This window comes from Balaenoptera borealis (genome assembly GCF_965194805.1).
Source record: "Balaenoptera borealis genome assembly, chromosome: 3".
In the NCBI taxonomy this organism is placed as follows: Eukaryota; Metazoa; Chordata; class Mammalia; order Artiodactyla; family Balaenopteridae; genus Balaenoptera; species Balaenoptera borealis.
The window spans coordinates 140,651,961-140,663,916 of NC_138866.1; the positions used below are offsets into that span (position 1 = coordinate 140,651,961).

General features: G+C 40.8%; 1 long non-coding RNA gene across 2 annotated transcripts in view; it reads right to left on the reverse strand.

Annotated features, from left to right (window-relative positions):
- Positions 1-341: 341 nt before the first annotated feature.
- Positions 342-11,956, reverse strand: part of LOC309627201 — a 49,031-nt gene continuing 37,416 nt past the window's right edge. Inside the window, exons 2-5 of one of the 2 annotated variants that reach the window (XR_014243583.1) lie at positions 9,215-9,479; positions 6,953-7,178; positions 5,491-5,559; positions 342-2,226 (exon numbers count right to left, since the gene is read on the reverse strand). This is a non-coding gene — a long non-coding RNA (uncharacterized lncRNA). The remainder of the gene's footprint in view (positions 2,227-5,490; positions 5,560-6,952; positions 7,179-9,214; positions 9,480-11,956) is intronic. The other variant, XR_014243582.1, reaches the window with a different exon arrangement.

The window sequence follows — 11,956 nt, forward strand, 5'->3', positions numbered from 1 at the left end:
ATCAGGGGTCACCTCTACCTCTTGTTACTACAAAGCCTGCTCTCACAGCCTCTGCTTATTTACTCTCTTCCCAAGTGCAACTCCTCTGTGGCCCTGTGTGGCACGTGACTTCTTCCTCCCTGGAGCTGTGAGTACAGATGACTAATAACTGCTGTCAATCTCATTTGTCTTGTGTCAAGTGTCATGTGTTCAGCCATCCCCATAATCCCAGGGCATGACTCTTACCTTTGCCAACAGAGTGAAGAAGAGGCAAGCAAAATAGACTCTCACAGACCCTGCCCTGTGACATCATGAGCAGGCATATGTGTACATGCTTGTATGTGATCCACCGACTGCCTCCCACACGCTGCTGGACCAGCACACCATGCCCCAACCATGGTTGCGGAAGGTATCTTCTCTTACCGTGAGTTTACCACCCCAAGTCATGGCAGATGGGCAACCCCCAGGGGCATTGCAATCTCTCGTCCAGGACATGACAGACTAAGGATAGATGAGAGGGTCACTCCTGCCAAGTCACCCACCAACAACACCCTGGCACTGCTAGCCCAGGGCGGAGACAGCCACCACCATGCCCGGCTCCAAGATAGGAGGAGGACATGCTTGTCCAGCACTGACTGTCCACACATCAATGCCCAGACCCCCACTAGGGGGAGACGGTGGCAGTAGTCATGAGGTGGGGATGAGGAGCAGGGTCCAGGCAAGGTCTGGGGCACCAGGAAGTGGGGAAGTACGTGGCTGAGCATCCTTCCCAGGAATGCAGGCAGTGAGGTGCTAGAGATGCAACTGCACGTGGGTTGAGGCTGCAGACCTGGGGCACGCTCCATTGTCCCATCAGACTTCATGAACAAAGCACAAATTCAAAGATAAAATTATTAAGAATTTTAAGACAGTAACCAAGGGGCATTAAACCCTAAGCATGGAGCCCTGCCTGTGAAGTTGGTCCTGGTTCTCAAACATTCAGCACACTAAGTAGCAATGTTTCTGGTTGTACATGTTTATGTCTGTTCATGGCACATGATTTCTACTGCACCCAGAAGATCCTTTCTGATAAACTTGCTATCTCATAAAAACTTCAATGCCTCCAAAGTATCTTCATTCTTACTGAATTTACAACATCTTAATTTATTTTCATTGAAATGTAAAACCTGTTGAAATTTCAGTAATTTTACTTTCAGTTTGGCCCATGGTTCTCAATGTGGTTATTTCATAAAGAATTCTTAAATTACATCACTTTGCATAGATACAATTAATTTGTACCTTAAACACCTAGGAATGTGTTTCATATCTACAAAGAAATTTGCTTTCTTCTTTCTTGCATGAAACATAATACCCTCTCAATGTATCTTCCATTATTCCAGTGTGAATAGATACAGAAGATACTTCCTCTTAATTCTATGCCATGAAAACAGCACTGCAGGTATGACTGTGAGGGCCCACTGACAGCCTCAGTGTTGAGGGGCCAGTAGAGTATGGTTTGGGGAGCACATGCCCCATCTAAATGGAGCCTCCATCGCTCAGTAGCCAAATCATTGCCACATGGAAATATGGACCCAGGATTGGCAGAGCTGCCACATTTTCAAAGAAAGCCAGTAATTCAGATTTTTACAGGAAAATAAAACTTATTTGTAAATGATGATGACCGATGAAAAGAAAAAATTTTTAATGCTGATTTGACCAACACAGAAAGGACCTAATGAGACACATGTAGGTAGCATTCAGCCACATTTGATGGTCTCTGACATGGAAGAAGAGTACCACTCTCATAAAAATCCCATTTATTGCTCTGTCATGACACTTACCACTTACGCACTCATTATCTCTTTATTTGCCTGTTTCCTTCACTAGACCCTGAGCTCCCTGTTGAAGGGAGTATGTCTGCACCTGGCACAATGGTCTGGCACACACCAGGTGCTACAGAATCATCTATTAAATGATTTATTTTACTTTTAAAATTTTATTTATTTATTTTTGGCTCCGTTGGGTCTTTGTTGCTGCACGCGGGCTTTCTCTAGTTGCGGCGTTGGGGCTTCGTTGTGGTGCGTGGGCTTCTCATTGTGGTGGCTTCTCTTGTTGCAGAACACGGGCTTTAGGCGCATGGGCTTCAGCACTCATGGCACACGGGCTTAGTTGCTCCGCTGCATGTGGGATCTTCCTGGACCAGGGCTCGAACCCGTGTCCCCTGCATTGGCAGGCAGATTCTTAACCACTGCACCACCAGGGAAGCTCCTATTAAATGATTTAAATTCAATGAATACTTATTAAAAACTTACAACTTCCCAGGCACTGAGATGAACCAAACAAATAATACACATATTCTATGAATGAATCTTTCATTTTAAAAACTTTCTTCTTTTCTTCTCAGTGAGACTTTAAAAATCTCTAAGTTCTTTTTAAAATCACATCTATCAGTAGCAGAGGGTCAAGTGTTGAGATTTTATTCTGCAGAACTTGGCCCTAGACCAAGAAATACATTAAATATCACCCTTGAATTTCGGTGGAAAGCTCCCGACATTCCTCAAGTTTCTTATGCATGTAATACATAGATGGGACATAATGTCTTTCAACAGACATTAATTGAGGGCCTAATATATACCAGGTACTGTGTGAGCTTTTGGGGACCAGAAGACCAAGTAAACATGGTCTCTCCCCTCAGTTAATCTCAGACTATAGAAAGACAACCTTACCCTGACTTCGTCTAACTTGCTTTTTTGGTCCACAAATTCTTCCTTGCAGGAGAGTCAGCTCCATCTATCCATTCCCCTCAATCCCTTTTCCAAAGTGCAGTCCCACTGACTCCCAGGATGCCATAATATGACAATCTGGGGCCAACAATGTCCATGAGTTTACACTGGCCTGGCCTATCTCAGGATGTGATGCCACTCTCACGGCTGCACCTATGAAAGCATCCTTCACACAACCACATCTTATTATGCCTACTGCACAACCAAGCCAGAATATCTTAACCTAAGATATTTGCAGATGTTCCTGGATGAGAAACCACACTGGTGCTTTCCAAATCTGCCTCCTCCTGCAAACCAACGCCCAGTCTGCATTAGCAACGATAATATCAGATATCATTGATTGACTCCTTGCTCAATACTAGATCTATTCTGAACACACACTGCGTACAGTATATAAAGCAGTCCTTACACATATACACACAGTCTCTAAGGTCATCTTTACAGTTACCGGGAAAGAAGTCAGTTCAGGGAATCCAGGTTATGAGGCCAACACTTGTTTGGAACTCATACTGTTTATATTTGTATAGGATACAAAATCATAATTCTCAACTACTTTGTAGGCCTCCTGACTCTGAGGATCTCAGATATGGATTTCTTACATACCCAACACAGGTCATGGGAACTAGCTCAGATTCTCTCTGCCTAACCTTCCCAAATCCATTAGTATTCACCCATGACCACATCATCACACTGGCCTGGGGCATTCGGCTAAGTGTTCTCCCCAGAATTCAAATAGGAAGAGGGGAACAGGTAGTAGGACACCAGTGTCCTCTTTTCTCCCAATCCTTTACTTTTGGCTTCCCTCCTCAATCTGTCTTTCCCACTTTCTTCCAAGTGATAGAGCCACGGGGTCCCTCTGAGCAACCCCACAAGAATTTTCACCCTAGCTTTTGCGTTCTAATTCTTGCCTCCATTAACTAGACTCCTCTTTCCCATGGTAAAAGAACTTTCTACCATTTCCTATCTAGTAAGACATTCCCTTAAACCTTCTATTTGCTTCTCTCTGTACTGTGTCTTGGCTCTTGGTATGATTATGAAGAAGAGTGGAATTTAAATAACCATTTTCTCTTTCAACAGACCCTAGCTTTCAATGAAGACTCAAGAAAACCTGTTCTGAAACTCAAAAGTGAGCACTGATCTCTTTGGTCTAAGTGTACCCTGAGCAAATTAATGTTTTAGGTAGATGAGTTGCCCTTTGGACATAATTTAAGGAGAATAAAATACATTGTCATAGTATATTTTTAAAATGGTATCCCAGGGACAGGAACGCTCATAGTAAAAAGAAGTTGAAGTGACATTCATTATTTTCTGTCTCAAAGAAAAGCTTCAAAAGGAAGCAATCTTCAGACTGAATAAAATCTGTCACCTCCCCGCACCCCCACATCTGCATCTGCCTTCCTGAATGCCAAGAAGTTGGAGGAGATGAATATAGGGATCCTCAACCACTCTGCCTTCCTCTTCACTCTCATCCCTAATTCACTTCTTTCTCTAGGTTGTACTTTTATCTAGGTGGTCTGAGTGCCATAATTCCTGCATCGGATCAAGAGTTAACATTTTTTAGCTAAGAGTGATTGACAAAGCCTCTTGTTGTTTCTTTATGACTTATGTCAAGCTTATTAAATAACATTTAATCAATTCTGGGCAGTGTTGATGAATCAAACTCTTGGAGAATGGGTGTCTGGAAATGTATCTATACTTTCTAACATTAACTTGTGTTTAAAAATAGCCATTATAAGTGTTTTTGCTCTAAACTGTGTTTGTATGGAACTTTACAGTAAGGTATATAACATGGAAAACAGCTCTGTCTTTGAGAGGTGAAATTAAACAACTTACCTAAGGTGACTCAACTACTAAGTAGATTCAACCTGTCTTACTTTTCTTATAATCTATGTTCCTAACCACTAGGATAGACTAGCTCCCTATAAATAGGACACTGGTTCATGCCTACAGTGCCATGCTTTGAGGCAGCAGGATAGTTTGCTTCTGACCCAGAATTCTGACACAGCAATACAACCTATGACTGCCCTCACAATGCCCCGTACCTAGGCTTTCTTAGTTGTTACTCTCCTTCAACACATCCTCTCCCATAAAGCCATTTGGAAATGATGACCTGGCAGAATTCTGCATAGTCCAACATCCAGAACATGTACCAGCAGATAAGGCATGACCTGTTCCAAGGATGTGACAAGCAGGTAGAGTCTCCAGGTCAGAGCCTCATCTGGTATCAGCTTAGATCAGAAATCTCAGCAACAGGCTCCCTGGGACCTTTCTATGCCAACATTCATGGTACTCAATGATGTGTCTTTGAGGTGTGCATTTTGTGTTGATTTAATCCCGCCTTCATTTTATTTTCCCATTATAGCCATTTAATCTGCTGCTATTGCTATTATTATACTCTAAAACCTGCTTAAGTCCCTTCTTAAAATGAGGCAATAGATAAATATTAACCAGACCAGCCTAGAATTCTCATAGAAAACTCTAGTAACTGTAAACCAAATGTTAGCGTTAAGAATCAGCAACCCAGTTGTGTAATGTCCCTACCTCGCTGACTGAGTACCACTGACCCACCCTATAAAGACAAGACCCTTCCTCAGCCGGGAGCAGGGCAGGGCCCATGGGGACAAGGATGACAGAGACTGAGCAGGGCTCCTGGGGATGACAGGCAGAGCCTTCCAGAAGACTTAGATTGACTGCCCCATGGTTGAATCTGTCCTCCTTTCTATCGACATAGCCAACGCAGACAGCCTACCTCCTGGGAGAAGAGATTTCAAAAATCCCTCCTGTTTTCAGTATCTACAAACGGGCTCCTTTCCAGTCCCTGGAAAACAGCATGGAACATTGGAAAGGCATGAGACTTGAAACCAAACCCAGCTATCCATCCTCACTGGCCAAGTGATCTTGGAAAGTTACTTAACTTCTTTAAGCTTGTGTTATTTCATATGTAAACTGAATCAGTATATCCTTGCAGGGTGGTCATAAAGAGCAAACGGAAGGAACCTGGTTCTGTGCAGAGGTTGGTTAACAGTATATGGACTATGTTCAAATATGTCCAGTCTTCCGTTGCCCCTTCTTCACAACCTGGCCCCAACTCTGCCTTGTAAGCCATGGACTGAACTATTTATTATTAACTGTAAGTCCCTGGGTTCCATGTCTACCCAATTTCCATGTATAAAAAGACTAAAATTGGAAAATATATATCTTTATGACCACTTCGTGCCAGATTGACTGACTAGCTTAAATTTTTGATGCATTAACAGGGGATGAGGGCATTTCTGTGGTTTGGTGTTCCTTGAACATGAGCCAGACCTTGAGCCAGAACCTCTAACTTCTGTTGAAGGACCTATCTACCTGCTGATACTTTCAATACACTCCCTCGTTTTATACTCACACCAACTCTGGGATGCTAATTTTATAAACTGAGGCATAAGGAAGTTATGTATCTTGCATCAAGAAAGTGGTAGACCAGGAAGTCAAACCTAGATCTCACTGGACTGTGTACTTTCCCAAATGATGCAGTCCATGTGGCAATATGCTGCATGAAACTTCCTAATTTTAAACAGTATAGCAGGTCTCAGATGCATTCTGTTGTACTAAGCCATGCTAAAGGAGGAGCTATTCCACAAATAAAATCAGAATCATCCTGCATTTAAGGAACTCACTAAGTATGTCCCTTTTAGCATAAATGTTGAGAAAATCTACTGGCACCATCAAATATAAAAATGTGAAGACAGTCAGAGCTGCTGTGCTCTATTTCCTGAGAGACTCAGAAATGTAAGTCTCACAGCAAAGGTGGTCTATGTAGAATTTGTTATTCTTTTTGTTGTACATGCCAAAGTTAATTTCATATCACGAAAATATCCTAGATCAGTGTTACTAACAAGAATGGTTCTCAAAACTTAATTTGGTAGAAATAGACATGTTAAGAAATTGTTGTATATCTTATTAAGGAGGAAAATAGATTAGGGCTATTGTGTTAAAATACAACCGGCTCACCGTCTCCGCAGATGTGATACCACAGAGGCGGAGGGCCAACTGTACTACCATCATTTTATATAAGGGACTTGAACATCCACAGATTTTGGAATCCTCGCCTGAGAGTCCTGGAACCAATCCCCCATGGATACCAAGAAAGACTACACACTTTCCTGTGGTCATTGGAATGTAAAAGGAATGCTGACTTTACCATCAAAGTAAGGAAAAGATTCACTCACCTCTTCTTGTGTGATGTGCTTGGTCAGTGAGTTTGGTGAGGGCAAGAAGAACAAGTAGGCAGGCTGTTGCCAGAATCTAGAGATCAGGCAACTGTCTGAGTCTGTGATTAAAGTTGGGAGTGGTGGGCCAGGATGGCAAAGGGACGGTAAGGCCAAGACCCATCCTGGGAGGTCACAGAGATGCCAACGCCAAGCAAGATGGTTCAGAAGCCAGTAGCCAAGGTTTCTGAAGACAAAGCATGGGAGACAATCACCATGGGAGCCAGCAAATCTTCAGGCCAATATTTCTCAACCAGAGCACTGCTTATCCACAGCATCTGAAGGTGCTCCCTCAAATATGACATTCTGAAAACTAGATTGTTCTAAGTATACTCTGCGTACACTATGAAAGATAACGCCTCCAACTACCACTTATATCACTCTTCAATTTCGTTTGTTCACCAAGTTCTACTAGATTTACCTACCAAGTATCTCTAGAATCCCTTTTCTTCCATTCTTTTCTTTTGCTGTGGTCCTTATGACAACTTGCCCTGATTACAGTTTCCTTAGGATGAGACTTCCTACTTCTGTTCCTATCTACCCTCTCCCTGTACCTTCAACTCTAACCATATTGTTTCTCTGCTTAGAGACTTGGAGCACACAATCTACAATCCCTTGCTGTGTTCATGTTGCTACTGCTGCTGATGCTGTGAGATGCTATGTGCCTGGCACTGTCCCAGGCACCAGGGATACAAAGAAGAATAGGACAGATCTCCTTCCCCCAAAGAGCTCATCATATTTAGGAGAAAAATCTCCAGCTTCATCTCATGCCATTCATTCCTATTCAGGTCATATTCCTGCCACAGAACATCAATCAATCCATGCTCTTTAATATCTTCTTGCCTCTGACTGTCACTCTTCTGTCCAGAAAACTCCTATTCATTCTTCAATATGCAACACATTTATTACCTTGTGCATAAATTTTTTCTCAATTCCCAAAACATAATTTGTCCCATGTGTGTTCCCAGAGCACTTTGCATTTCTCCTTGTATAGCACTGACCCCATTAATTGTAAATATCTGCTTAAAAGTCTTCTTTTTCCACTAAACTTAATCAGTTTTTCAAGCACAAGAACCATATTCTGTTCACATTTGCATTGCTCAGGAGATGAGAGAGTACTGAAATGTATTGATATTAGGCATCAAAAACATGGTTTTAAAAATTAGTTTGTTAATTAAATACATGAATGTAGACAAGGTTTGAGAAATCAGACTGAAATTTGATACAAAATAACCACACAAGCATCATATTTCATTTATTGTACTGAAGATTGAAGATGGAATACCAGTGGAAACACCCAGACTGTTTGGCAGGTAAATGGGGGATTCTTCGTCTTAAGAATGCAACAATCATATTTTTAAATGACTTGAGAGGAATTTATCCACTGCATAAATAAATTATTTCCTCAAAGATATTCAAGTCATATTTCTAATTCTTATCAGCAAGATCATCTACTCCTGTCTCCAGAATCTCTTCATTGGCCTAGTGGTAAATTTATTTTATTAGATAATTTTTCTCTATCTAGTTAAAGGCACGTTTCAGGGAGGTAGGAAATGGTGCAAGCTCTCCTTCGTCTCCCGCACCATCCTACAAGCATCCCCCAGCAACAAGAGCTTGGATACCAGAGACTGAGAGAAAGTCAATAACTGACAGCAAGGAAAGAATTCGAGGCATTGATCATCTCAGACTTGGAAGTTGAGATAAAGCCACAGAATTCAACACCACATTAACTCTGCTTGTGCTGGAAGGGAGAAATATTTTTAAATGGGCTCAGATTTGAAATATGGGAGCGATTCTAAGGCAATTGAATTTAACCCATTGTTTCTTGGCACTACTGACACTTTGGACCAGATAATTTTCTGTTGAGGGCGGGTGTTGTCCTGGGCACTGGAGGACGCTTAGCAGAATCTCTTGCCTCTACTCACTAGATGCCAGTAGCAACCCCCAGTTATGGACAAGCAAAAATGTCTCCAGACATTGACAAATGTCCCAAGGGGCTAAATGGACCCCTTGTTGAGAACCACTGCTCTAACCCATCACACACAAATAAAAATGCTTCTAGCTCCATTATAGAAAGCTACCTTTTCAAGTGCTTTAACAATGACAAAATGTAGAATAGTATCAAATTAATATTTAGGCAAATGATGTTGCTCCAAAGAGATTATCCTAAAGAGATCATCTGTAAGCCCCACCAAAGAAATGTGAAACAGACTTTGACATTACCTCAGCCAGAGTTCTATTTTGGATGAGAAGTGGAGGCAGTTTGCCATGCGGTAAGCTTCTCCTTTCTTGATATTTCTGGAGGGCATGTGCTTGCTTGCTCTACAGCCAAATCAGAAGCATTCAACACAATGATTTCTGTTTTAAACAAAAAGCGATAGTCTCAGGAATGTTTTTCCTGACAAAGCAGGCTGTAAAAACCCTGCTGTTCAAATGAGAGAACTGATCTACCATGTCAATGACTCAGCCCTCCTTCAATCCAGTTCACCTGAAATCAGCAAAACAAGACAGAAGGCCAAATTAATGTTAATTCAATAGAAAAAGAATCTTTTTACAACATAATCTTTTTATAACCTCCCCAGGCCTTCATTTCCTCACCTCTGAAATCAAGTAATAAGATCTGTCTAACAGATTTATGAAAATTGAGACATTACATACAAAGGCAGTAGCTGGCACATGATACATATTCAAAAGTGTTTAAATACCAATTCGAATATATTTTCTCAGTCAGTTTCTCTGATATCATATGAGAACTAAGACTAGAATTTGTTTTCACCTCCTGTTGCCTACTGAACAATCAAAGGGTTAAGAAAAACTAAAAGAATTAGGACACTAATCATTTACTAATGTATTTAGTTACTTTTGTGTTTCAAGAAAACACAAAAGACATCAGACAAAAGTTTCATATGAAGTAACCTTCTAATCCTAACTTCTTAAAATTTAACAAGCATTGATCTCTAAGTAAGTGGTTGGCCTTTTTTCCTACTGATATTTCATTCCAAAAATCATTTGGCATACAGGATGTGTGTTGTTGTAAAGAATGGCAATTTTAAATATTCAAAATCACAGCATTCCTTTTCACCAAATATTAACACTTATCAAATGTATGAAATATAAATCAAAACCAAATCTAGTAAGGAATATCTATGTGTATAACTGAATCATTTTGCTATACAGTAGAAATTAACACAACGTTGTAAATCAACTATACTTCAGTTTAAAAATAAATTGAAAAAAACCAAGCCTAGGAGAACCAACTCAATGCATCAAATAAAAGAGAGCATCAAATAAAAGTAATCATTATAAATGGCTACTTTTTCAGGCTGCACCAGGAACCAAGCCAAGCCCTCTGCATAAATCTTTGATGTTCTACGATGTGTCATATTGTGATCTTATCCCCCATGGCAATTTTTATTATTCCCATGTTACAGATGAGGAAACCGAAACTGAAAGTATCTGAGTGACTTGCCCAAGGTCGCGCCCCTTAATGGAGCCAGGATTGAAACCCAGGCACTCTAGCTGGGCTTCTATCCATCAGGAATTACGCCTCAGTATAAATGGGTAATGGATATGAAGAGAGTGTGGGTTTCTCTTGCCGCCAAGTTACCATGGAAGCAATGACTTAAACCAGTCCTATTAAAACATATGACCACCTGAAGATCATGCTGATTTCAGTGCCTCACATATTAGTCCCAGGCAATAAAAATACAAATCATGAAAACTGGCTTCCCCATTCGTAAGCCTATCTTTCCCGTAGATAAGTCACGTAGCAGAAAAATCAAGACAGAGTCCTCATAAAACAACTATACTCCAATAAAAATTAATTAAAAAGAAAGAATATCAATGATAAAAAAGAGTCCTCTTTCTAAAAGATTCTTCTCCATCAGAGACTTCTAAGTAAGCCTATCTCTTGAGTAGATTTTGGAAAGTCCATGGACACTTTATCAATATATGCAGATATTTTGCATGCATCAGAGACCAGAATTTTTGGAACAAAAAATTTAAGAAGCGCTGTGCTAAACCAAAAGAAGTACACGGATCAGAAGCCTATTAAGAAACTTTTAGTGCCGAGATCCAATAGGATCTGATTTTAAGATGGCATAATATCCATAGCCAACTCCTAAAGTAGTAGCAACAACCAATAAATATAAATATGTCAATATGTCATATTCATGAGTGGCCAAACCCAAGGGACTCATGTGCCTCAAATTTGAAGATTCAATCCAGACTTCTGGACTTCCCTGGTGGCGCAGTGGTTAAGAATCCACCTGCTAATGCAGGGGACACGGGTGGAAGATCCCACGTGCCGCAGCGCAACTAAGCCCGTGTGCCGCAACTACTGAGCCCAAAGCCCGTGCGCCTAGAGCTCACACTCCGCAGCAAGACAAGCCACAGTAATGAGAAGCCTGCACACCACCACGAAACTAGAGAAAACCCACGCACAGCAACAAAGACCCAACGCAGCCATAAATAAATAAATAAATAAATTTATTTTAAAAAAATGAAATCCAGACTTTTGTCAAAGCACCTACTAGACAACTAGCAGGCGCCATGATGGGCACAAAAAATTCAAACATATATTAAAATTTCTGCCTTCATAGCTTATTATGGAAGATTTTTTGAAAATAAGTACCAATAGTAAAATAACACTGAATGGTAAATGTCACTATAAAGGTACGTGAAACATTATAAGGGATCAGAACAGGGTAGAATGATTAATTCTTTGTGTCAGGAAAACATGAAGAGTTACAGAAAAGAAATGGTGTTTGAGCAGAGTCTTGCAGGTGAAGAGGAGCTTGTCATACAACAGAGTTAGTTGACAGTACAGTGGTCATGTCTGAGAGGGGACAAACTGTCCTACATTCCTAGAAATGTGCAGAAAGGAGAGAGCAGAGACAGGGTTTGGTATGTGGGCTGAGGTAAAGATGCAATAACCCAATTCAAATATATTTGGAAATACTCTAC